Raw genomic sequence first — 12,057 nt, forward strand, 5'->3', positions numbered from 1 at the left:
TTTTTAACCTTCGCCAAGCAAAAAAGTGTACAAGCACTACAAAGAAAGTAAACTGTGATGAGCTACGAAAAAGCCAAATATTTGGCCTCGCCACGGTAACATAACAATTTGACCCAAAAAGTTATGTTACTAATGCCAAAACTGTTAGGACCTTATTTGGATGTGGTACAAATTGTGCGTCACAGTAACAGTAGTGATCTGTTCGCTGTCCATTTTTTCAGTTATTTTCTGGCTCTGCTGCTGACTTGTTTTTAATGGGATGTTTGTCCTGTTGTAACAGTCACCTGCTGAAAAGGCCTCAAAGAGGAACATGGTGTTCAAAGCCAGCCAGTGGCTGAATGGGCTGAAGACGCTGGCATTTACATAGAACCTAGGCTAATGGGTCTGTTGGAAGAGATGTGCAGTTATTGTACTAGTCAGTTATGTATGTAGTCTGTTCACAAGTATATTCATGTGGAGTGCTTGTAAGTACAGCTAAATTACCTTAGTATTTCAATTTTTGTTCTGTAACAGCACATATGTTTAAATTACATCACACCTAACTAACACAAATTTCTCCAAAGGGGATATAAATTGAGGAACTGGATATCTTGGTTAATCTGTGGGGTCCATTTGAGAAATTTCCTTGTTCCCCTTTCAAAGTTCATTTTGAGCAATATTCAAGATTGGTCTACCATGTACCAGGCCATCAGACATGACGGTGTATGTACCCATTTAAAAGAAACTTGTAGCTCACTTGTGCATAGTGTTCTGAAAAACCAGAAATCTGGTAAGATTGTAGTAAGAATGAAGAAAATGGGAGAGCAGTGTTAAATGTTAGCAGTTTGTACATTTTTATTTTCAACTCAAAAATGATTCATAGGAGTAGTAAGTGCAAGGCAGAGGGAATGTGTTGTCTCAGTGTTCAAAAAAGCCTAAACTGGCGTAACTCCATTTAGAACTTTATATTTTTCGACTCTTCAGTACCTGACAAGTTGTTATGCCTCTAAATGAAAGTACTATATGACACAAGGCAAAGTGATTCACTCTCAGCTGTAATGAAAAGCAGCAGGTAGCAAGGAACAAGACTGTCCACTGCTTGTGGAAGGCCTAGGTCTTCAGTCCTTCCATTTTTTAAAAAGTGTTTCTAAATACAGGAATGAATTCTGTATTTAGTACATTCATTCATTCATTCATTCATATACTTGTTGCCCCTTCAGGACCACAAGTGAAGAGCTTTATCCAAGATGGTGAAAACTGGTTAAATAACTTCTCATCCAGATAATTTTATTTGGGCAAGAAAACACCAGACCCTACAGCATTTCAGGTTGATGATTCCCAGTATGTTTAGTTCAGCTCAGCATGTTTCTGCTTGTCCTGGTGAGGGTAGGGGTGATAGCAGGTCAAGCAAGTGGGCCCAGACCTTTCTATCCCCAGCCACACTCTGTAGCTCCACTTAGGGGATCCCTAGGCATTCCCACACCAGTTGTGAGGTGTAATCTTTCCAGCGTGTCCTGAGTCTGCCCTGGGGTCTCCTCCCAGTGGGACTTTCCCAGAAAAACTCAGATGATAGGCAACTAGGGGGGCATCCTTAAAACATGCCTCTAACCACCTCAACTGATCTTCTTTATCCAGAGGAACAGCGATTCTACTCCTGAGACTCTGCCCGATTGTCAAAATGCTCTTCCTGTCACAGAGAGTGAGCCCAGCAATCCTGTGCAGGAATTTAATTTTGACTGTGATCTTATGTTTTTGGTCATTATCCAAAACTCATGAACATCGGTAAGGAGGGGAGTGTAAATTGAGTGGGGAACCAAAAGCTTTGTCCAAAAACTCAGCCCCTGCTTCACTGCCACAGTCTGTTTGACTTTACCTTTAATCTTACAGAATTTTTACCTTTTCCTAAATATTCAAGATTTCTTCCTTTATGAAAGTTTTGTGCTGTTTCTTAAAGAAACAAATCAAAATAACAAAGTGAAAATAATAAAATAAGATAAAAAGGTTATGTTTTTCTTAAAATAACTGAGTAGTCATTACAAATTATCACACCCATGCCTGTGCACCAAACAGCCGCACCTGTGCTGAATCAGAGCAGCAGGGTATAAAAGAAGCCGAGCCTGCACACCTGGTTGCAGAAACTCATTGAGAAAACTGCTTCCCTTGCGACTGAGTGAAAGAACCTCACCCACCTTCTCAGCTGTCCCGGACCCTCATTCTCTGATCTCTGATCCACGGCTCCAAATTTCCTGCTTTGCTTAACCGACCTTGACTCCGGTCTTGTCCCTAGAACAACGTCTGTGCCCCGATTCGACCCACGCCTGTCCCCGACTACGACTCTTGCTTGACCCTTGTTTTGTTCACAGTACATGAACCTGCATTTGGGTCCTCACCAAATCCTTGGTCTCCACCTCCATCCATGACATAAATGGCACTCTTGATGGCATCTGTGAACTCTGCTCTGATAGTTAAGGGCTAATATCAAAAAATTACACAGATTAGTGAAGGCCAGACACTGACCAACTTGATTCCACAAGAATAAAATGAAATAAAATATTAACTGGAAAATTTTTAGATTAAGAATGTATTTTTATTTCATTTAAATACAAAAATGGTACCCAGACAAAAATGTTAATACAAAACAGTATTTTAGCAACACTGTTTCAATCAACAAAAGAAAAATTTGTTTGACTGGTGGGTGTAAAATCTGTCATGTTTATGCAACCTGTCAAAGTAATTTGTTATTTCTGTTATTGCTTAATCCTACCCATAAACCACATCTTACGTATTTCAATTACTCATTCAATTTCACAAGTGCTTTCAGTGCAAGTTTTCTGATTGTTTAAATTATGAACTGCAGTTGTTAGAAAAACTTTTCCTATAAATTTTTAATTATCACTCTAATACATCTATATAGTGGGGGGTGCGGTGGCGCAGTGGGTTGGACCGGGTCCTGCCCTCCAGTGGGTCTGGGGTTCGAGTCCTGCCTGAAATGCCTTGCGGTGGACTGGCGTCCCGTCCTGGGTGCGTCCCCTCTCCCTCCAGCCTTACGCCCTGAGTTGCCAGGTTAGGCTCCGGTTCCCCATGACCCCGTATAGGACAAGCGGTTCAGAAGATGTGTGTGTGTGTTTCTAAACGTTATAATTCTATACTTCCCACTACAAGAGTTTCCTCTTTATTTCTCTTGATTCAATTTTCAGTTCCTGAACTCAAACCTTGAAACAACTAGTTATGGCAGATAAGAACCACGCTTGACTGCAGGTTGCTGTCTAACTGCTACGTCTGAACTGCCACACAAGCTGACTGGACAGAGCTCAGTTTTGTCAGATGCTGGGGTTCTCCACCCCCACCTTAGTTTTTTCTTTTTTCTTTTTCTGTGCTAATCTTACATTCAGTCACTCACTAGCTGGACACGTGTCATATCAATGCTCCTTTACTGTACATTAAGAATAATGACATACTTTCTGTGATTCACACGTACTAGTTTTTGACATTACTGCAGGTAAAATAAACTGCACATGTAAAATAAACAAAAAAATAATAAACATTTGTGTTTTGAACAATATGGGGGGCACGGCAAGTTTGGCCAGTGCCAGCTGTGTGACGGGTCTGGAGTTCAAGCCCTGCTTGGGGTGCCTTGCAATGGACTGGTGTCACATCCTGGGTGCGTTCCCTCCCCCTTTGGCCCTGTGCCCAGCATCACCGGGAAAGGCTTCGGCTTGCCATGACTACACTCAGGACAAGCGGTTGTTGACAGCGGTTGACTGGTTTTAAACAATCTAGGCCTATTTAATTCCAAGTCAGTATTTATTTTACTATAAACCATTCTTACATGATTTCATCCCAAATACACATGTCTTGAAGTACATTGAATTATTAACATTTTTACCTAACCACTGAAGAAAACCAAAAAAACTCTGTGTACTTCTCAGCTGTCTATTCACCTTTATTCGGCTGTTGAGCAGTAGGGGATGTTAGGAGGCTGTTTACGTCGAATTGAATGATGGGAATCCAGGTTCTCCTGAAGTGGCAAAAGGGCTAGGGTTACTGTTAGGGCCAGCAGTAGCAAAGTAACCAGCTTGTGATTGGCCCCAAAAGCCACCACCGTGAATTGGAATTCCAAGAGGTGGAACACTTGCTTGTGGAATCATAGAGGCCTGGGCCCATCCTGATGGTGCCTGCTGATAATCCCAGGGACCTGCACTGCCCCAGGGGCCTAGACCACTGGGAGATGGGATACCAGGCTGTCCTGGTTGGCCCCAGGCTGTAGGACTGGGTAGGTTGAAAGGAGGGGCCCCTGTTGTCTGACTGTAAAAGGCTGGGAATGTATGAGATGCCCAGGGAATTTGTGTTGGGGTACCTTGTTAAAAAAAGAAAGCACATTGAAGGGGTGTGAAACAACATTTTTGCATAATTTTAGAAGGGGACACGTATAAGGGTCCTACCTGCTTCACTGAAATGCATGTTAGGACTTGGTGCAGATGTACCAGTTGAGCTAGAGAAGATTTCCATTAGCTCATCTTGACTTGAAGTCTGCAGACAATAAACTTTAATTACATACAAGACGTGCTAACTTGTTTCTGCTGAAAAATGCTAGCATGCAAGATGCCAACACATTTAAACATAAATAACATTTCCCAGTTTTATAGCCCTGTGGCTATATCATTGTCACCGTTCTTAATGATTTTTATGCCTCTTTTCTTCAGCTAAAAAGTGATGGAAGTCATAATTCTCTTTGTAAAGAATGAAAAACTGCAGAAATATAGGGTGATCTTTTCATACAAGTGTTGATAGACTTCTGAATACAACTGCTTGATTACATGGATCCAAATGACCCTAAGGATGTATATCCACATGGATAGACACCTCATTTAAATGTTGTATTGGAGACCTGGGAACAGGACTGAACAAATCCATGTCCCTAAAGTTATCAGGAATGTTGTAATGAAAATACACATAAAACCAAATGTATTTGTGTAAAGAAAAATTTGTGTGCAAGAAAAAAAATATTTCTGTGGAAGTGTCACAAAACAATTTCACAAAACTTGCCCCAGGGGGCAGGGTGGTGCAATGGTGCAGTGGGCTTGGCCAGCTGCTGCTCTCTGGTGGGTGTGGGGTTCAAGTCCCACTTGGGGTACTTTGTGATGGACTGGTGTCCTATCCCCTCCCCCTCCAGCCTTGTGTCCTATGTTGCTGGGTTAGATTCTGGTTTGCCATGATCCCTGGTTGGGATGAGCAGTGTTAGACTCTGTGTGTGTGTAAACCTGCCCCAATCTAACCCTGTTTTAATGCAGTATGCTTCAGCTCAGGACCATGGAGGGCACAGTATTTAGAAGTTTTTGTGCCATCCTAGCACAATACATTGTTCTAGCAACTGCTCAGTATGCACTACTTGTCCATGCCATTAGTGGGATTTGCTGACCTTTGCTAGCCTTCATTCAAGAATCAACTGAATTTGCTTATAATTCTTTTGGTCAAAATGTAAAACTAAAAATTTTAAATCCTTTGGAAAAAATTACTGTAGTGTTTATAAAACGTGCTTAGTGCTATAAGAAACACGGTAATCTGTTTTGCCACAGATTGGTAAAAATGCCAGTTTGTATCAGTGTACGATTGCTGGCTGGAAGGAAGGTCTGCATGTTGCACAGGTTACCCTTGTGGGCCACTGCTGGAGAGTTTCTCTACAGGTTTGATGGTCTTAGATATTTTCACAGTTTGACTTTGGCCCTGCCCCCATAAAAATATTGAAAAGGAAACCTCATAAAAGGAACAAACTTACCATCTGTGGGGTAGTTGCTTGCTCGTCTAGAAGTAAAGATTTCCCTTTCTGCTAAAGGCAAATAAAAATATAAAATATTCACAGAAACATGAGCATGCCTTTCATATCACCTGGTCTATATTTACATTCTATACGTTTAAAATGGATGAAAAGTTAGAAACACTAAGTGAATAAAAATACTGTCTGTTATGATATATAATGTCTGATTGCAATGTTGAGAGAAAATTTTAGTCTTCTGTCTTACTTGTGTTGGTGCTGCTTCTGACTTTTCAGAAGATGCAATCTGACAAGCATCTTTGAAGTCCACTATTACTGGATCTGCCTGTCGTAAGCAAGGGTAAAAACCAAAATACACAATCAATAAGACATTCCAGGGAAAGTTATTAGTGCCCTACATTGTTTCTATCAATTACAGTTCAAACAGAAGATAAATCTCAGAAAATGAAAACTGTTGACAGTTACATATGTAACAGATAATGAATTAAACAAAATATTATTTTGTTAACCCTCTAACATCTGAAATTACCATTTAAAACTTTCAGTAATTATGACCCATAATTTTTATACACGTAAAATCCACACCTATTTTTAGGGTTGACATCTCCACAAAATTAGTGCAGTTATTTGTAGGTCATGGTGTAACACAGCTGCATTATCCATGTTGAATCTGAATGTACCAATTTCTTCTTTGTCAGTACTTTCCATTAAAAACCCTTCCGTGTGTATAAAAGAGCTTAGAGAGAATATCAACAGAATAGTGTGTGAGTGTCACAGAGAGAGTGTGTTTCACTGGTGTATGGATGAGTGATCCATTGTAAGTAGTGTATCTAGTAGTGTAAGTCACCTTGGTGAATAAGGTGTGTGCTAGTACACTACATAGTATGCGTTGTAAGTCGCTTTGGAGAAAAGCGTCTGCTAAGTGAATAAATGTAAATGTAAATATTAATAGCGAACTTTTGTTATGAGGCAGGCAAGCAAACAAAAATAATCAGGAGGAAAAAATGATTTTTGCAAAAGCTGAATGTAGTGTACAATACCACAAATAATGTTTTAGTAAACAAAATTAGTAGGATATTATCCATCCAGCCTCCACACCACCAGTGGAGAAATAAAACAGCTTTGCATTTGGCTACATGTGTCTCAGTTGGGTGTCTTACTAAATTGGTCATCTTGATATAGAAGAGCTTGAAGGTTCCTTCGTGTCCATAAATATATGAGAAAGCTCTGGGTTCCGAGTCATCCTTTTTCACAAAGCTGATCTTTTCCAGCTCATGCTTGTGTTCCACTACCTGTGGAAAGCGACAGATGTTTGAGCTTTCTAGTGGCTGAAGCAGTATCCTTCCCCTTATTTCTGAACACAAACATACAATATCAAGAATTTTTTGTATAATATGAACAGTTACACAATAAGAATCGTTCGGTACTTTCATTAACCTCCATCAAATTGGAATGTACAGAGAGAGGTATTAAATTCCCTCCCCTCCAGGAACGATTCTCCATTTACATGTACATTTACATTTATTACCTTAGCAAATGCTTTTCTCAAAAGCAATATGCAACTCAGAGAAAACAAAAGTGCTGTCCCCAACAAAGAGTGATAACATTTCAAAACATTTTTCATACTTAAGTACATGTTTCAGTAATGGTATATGAATGCAGGTAGTTCCCTCAACTGTTAAAGCCCAATAACCCAGTTTAAATTGTACTTAGAACACACACACATTTTCAGAACCGCTTGTCCCTTAGGGGGTCATGGGGAACCAGAGCCTACCCGGCAACACAGGGCGTAAGGCCAGAGGGGGAAGGGGACACACCCAGGACGGGACGCCAGTCCGCCGCAAGGCACCCCAAGCGGGACTTGAACCCCAGACCCACCGGAGAGCAGGACTGCGGTCCAACCCACTGCACCACCACATCCCCTGTACTTAGAACAGTACTTCTCAAATGATATCACTGTATTTCCTCCAGAATTTCCACAGACACTGCAATATCTTATCAGCCCAAATATTAAATTCTTTTGCATTTAACTTTTTTATGTCTTTTACAATTATTTGACAATTTTCTCCAGAGTAACTTAGAATGTTAAGCTGCCTACAATTATTTACTTGTTTATACAGCTGGGTAACTTTACTGGAGCAATTTAGGGTAAGCATCTTGCTCAAGGGAACTGCAGCTGAAGGTGATATTTGAATCACTGACTTTGAGCTCCAAAGGAAGCAGCTCTAACCACTATACTATCCTTTGCCTCAAAATCCAACAGTTTACAGAACCAAACATGAAAATAACAACTACTCTATCCTCTGGAGTCTGGTGTTTTTCCTTCTTTTTTCCTCTTTTTAATGGACACAAGTAAGAATCAGCATATGCGTATATACACACACAGTCCTTCAGGTGGATGGTCAGTTCACCATGCTGCTTACCCCACTCCTCTCATCAATGATCTGCACACAGGTATCAGACACCTTCAACCAGACCCTCTGTTTGTGGAGGCCACGCTGCCTTCCTGCCAACTCTTGACCCTTTGGACCACAGAACCACAAACATCAGTGATTTTATTATAATCTTGAGCTTGAAATCCATTATATCCTTTTATCACAATAGTTAGTAAAATAAAAATGCAGAAAGTTTCATGGATTTCATACAAAATAAAAACCAATATATACAGGACTTATATATCAGTATTGATTCATCCAATTTCAGAAAATAGATAATCTAGTACAGAATCATGGTGTTCCAAGGCCATTCCTGGCAAGCATATGGCACAAATCAATGTGGATGCCAGTCCATCACAGGGAAAATACACACGCACACTCACCTGCACACACTCATTCATTCACACATATACACACACACACATTTTCTGAACCGCTTGTCCCATACGGAGTCGCGGGGAACCGGAGCCTACCTGGCAACACAGGGTGCAAGGCCAGAGGGGGAGGGGACACACCCAGGACGGGACGCCAGTCCATCGCAAGGCACCCCAAGCAGGACTCGAACCCCAGACCCACTGGAGAGCAGGACCTGGTCCAACCCACTGCGCCACCGTGCCCCCCAAACTCCATACAGTTAGAACCAAATTAAAAGTATATATATGCCTCCAGAGGGGGGCGCAGTGGTGCAGCAGGCTTGTCTGGTCCTGCTCTTTGGCAGGTCTGGGGTTTGAGTCCCACTTGAGGTGCCTTGTGATGGACTGGCATCCCGTCCTGGGTATGTCCCCTCTCCCTCCAGCCTTACGCCCTGTGTTGCTGACTTAGGCTCTGGTTTGCTGCAACCCCGCTTGGGACAAGTGGTTTCAGACAGTGTGTGTGTGTGTGTGTGTGTGTGTGTGTGTGTGTGTGTGTGTGTGTGCGTGTGCGTGCCTCCAGTTGTACATGTATTTATATCTACATTCTGTATATTAGTTATCTAGTTATGACTCCATCTTTTACTCAGTTACTGAGTTTGAGAGACTGAAGTCATTAGTACATCAAGATATGCAGTTAAACTGTTTTGGGAAAGATTACCTTGAGCTTCATCATGGAATCCAAGCTCATCTTGTCACCCTGTGGCCCTGGCACCTCATCCACACCAATGAGTTTAGCCTTGTAGCGTACGCCGTCTCCCTGGAAACGCTGTGTCAGGTAGGCTTGTGTCTTCCCACCAGCTGATACGGACACACAGCAATGAGCAACACAAAACTCATTTGAACAGATTCAGAAGGTGATATTGCATTGACGTGTCCTGTGCAATTGACTGTATGCATATATGTACAAGCCAAGTGAATAAATAGCTCCGTGTGCATTGCTGCCTGCATGTCGGACATCTCTGCATGGATATCTGATCACCACCTACAACTCAGCCTCTCCAAAACAGAGATTCTTCACCTTCCAGCTGGCCTGTCTTCCTGTCACAATCTCTCGATCAAACTGGACAACTCATTCATTTTGCCTACCTCCTCAGCTAAGAGTCTGGGAGTGACGACTGACTTAAGTCTTTCTGTCTCTTAGTACGTTGAACCTACAACCCAGACCTGCAGATACATCCTACATAATATCATCATGATCTGTCCTTACCTCACAACTGACTCTGCACAACTACTTGTCCAGGCCATGGTGGCATCCTGCCTGGACTACTGCAACTCTCTCCTGTGTGGCCTTCCTGCTACTGCCATCAAACCTCTACAGCTGATATACTGTAGAACGCTGCTGCCCGAGTTGTGTTTGACTTGCTGAAGTGTCTGCATGTATCTCCCCTACTCATTGCTCTGCACTGGCTTCAAATTTAAGACCCTGGTTATGGTCTACAAATGCATCAATAAAACTGCTCCCAGCTACCTACAAGACTTGATCATTCGCTACACCCCAACCAGACTGCCACACTCTCCCACATCTGCTTGCTTGGTGGTCCCACGCATGAAAGGTACAGCATGAAGTTCTCGGTTCTGGCTCCATTGTGGAGGAATAACCTCCCCCTCTTACTCAGAACTGCTGAATCTCTGTCCACATTTAAAAAGGGTCTTAAAACGCATCTCTTCCAGAATCACTTCTCCCATGATCTAAGTTCATTTAAGGTATAAGTGTTCATGAACTATAACTTAAGATCATGCCGGGATAAGCTCTTTATGCAGCTACTCCTGCAATGTATTGTAAATGTTTATATGTATCTCAAAAAAAAAAAAAACAAACTACTAGGAAGGTGATTAGGAATCGGTGATATTGTGGTAAAGTTTTATTCAGCTACTTATGTGATGAATGTTGGTGCGTATTGTGAAGGAAACAAACTAACTGCATTTAAGAATCACATGTCTGCAACTATGTCTCTCTTTTCCTAATGCAATGCACAAACTGTATTTTCTATAAGATGTATGTCACTTGATGGGGGTGCGGTGGTGCAGTGGGTTGGAAAACAGTCCTGCTCTCCAGTGGGTTTGGGGTTCAAGTCCCGCTTGGGGTGCCTTGCAATGGACTGGTGTCCCGTCCTGGGTGTGTCCCCTCCCCCTCCGGCCTTACGTCCTGTGTTACCGGGTAGGCTCCGGTTCCCCGCAACCCCGTATGGGACAAGCCGTTCCAAAAATGTGTGTGTGTATGTTGCTTTGGAGAAAGGCGTCTGCTAAATGAATAAATGTAAATAGTCACAGAAAGGAAAGGAGTATGATCAAACTGCTGTATTGGCTTTATCTGTAATCTCTCCATGTAGAACCATTAGATTAGTTTTTTAAACTTTACCTTAGTATGACCACGAGTATCTGTCTCATCAGCTTTAAATGTGTAAATAATACGATGTATAAAAATGATGCATGTAAGGTTTTTTCTTTATTTCAGAACTGTCATCATCAAAGTGTCTAGGTCTATCAATTGCATATTGTCATCATAAGAAGATGCCACTTGATAACATCTCTGGCCCTCTGTTGAAGAAAGGTCATGTTTCTTGGCTGAATGAAATCAAAATTGACTGCTTCAGTCACAAACAATCTCAATTTTCATTTCCAGCTATTATGTCATTGCCTTAACATTTTCTACAAGAGTTGAACTGAGACAGCTAATAGTCTTACATTTTTCTTTAAATTTTTCAGGCTTGTGTCATCATTTGTTCTTAATGTCTCTCTTCAAGCTCACCTCACCTGTCAACGTTACACACAAATTTATTTGACTTCTTGCCTTTTGTATCAAGTCAAGGAATTTCAACGAAAGCAATACTGCACTTACAATAAAAGAGAACTCTGCTCTTGTCAGTTAATATCTAACTTGCTTTTCAAGCACTTTTGTGCATAAGGAAAGAAGGGAACTTAATTTGATGTTGTTAAATGTTCACTTTAAACTGTTGCATAATCAGAAGTCTTATACCTGAGTTTAGTTTTTCAGAACCTCTTTGTATGGTAGGAGATACATTTGTTGAACAACTTTCTATCCATCAACTAACTGGCCTCACAAATATTGATATTCGTGTTCTTTTTTGGTGATCAGTACCCTGGCTATAAGCAACCCATAAGAAATACACCAAAAATATTAACATGCACATTTAACATACTTGAATTTCTCCTCACTCAGCAAAACAAAGAATGTCATAGCTGGTGACAGAATGTTTACATGACACTGGATTATAAAGTCTAGTCTTTCTCTGTCTCCTAGAAGTCTGCAGATATTCACCTCTTTTAAACATCGATCCCTGAGCTGGAGCTCTCAAAGCTGGTTGAGAAGCATCTTCTGGCTTCATGGTGATGCACTAAAGGTGGAACTGCTGCTTTCCAAATACCTATCTGGGATAAATATCACATTTTCACAAATTTTACATTTCACTTTAAAATATACAGGTGATTTACATTT

The sequence above is a fragment of the Scleropages formosus genome, chromosome 9 (genome assembly GCF_900964775.1).
Source record: "Scleropages formosus chromosome 9, fSclFor1.1, whole genome shotgun sequence".
Classification (NCBI taxonomy): domain Eukaryota; kingdom Metazoa; phylum Chordata; class Actinopteri; order Osteoglossiformes; family Osteoglossidae; genus Scleropages; species Scleropages formosus.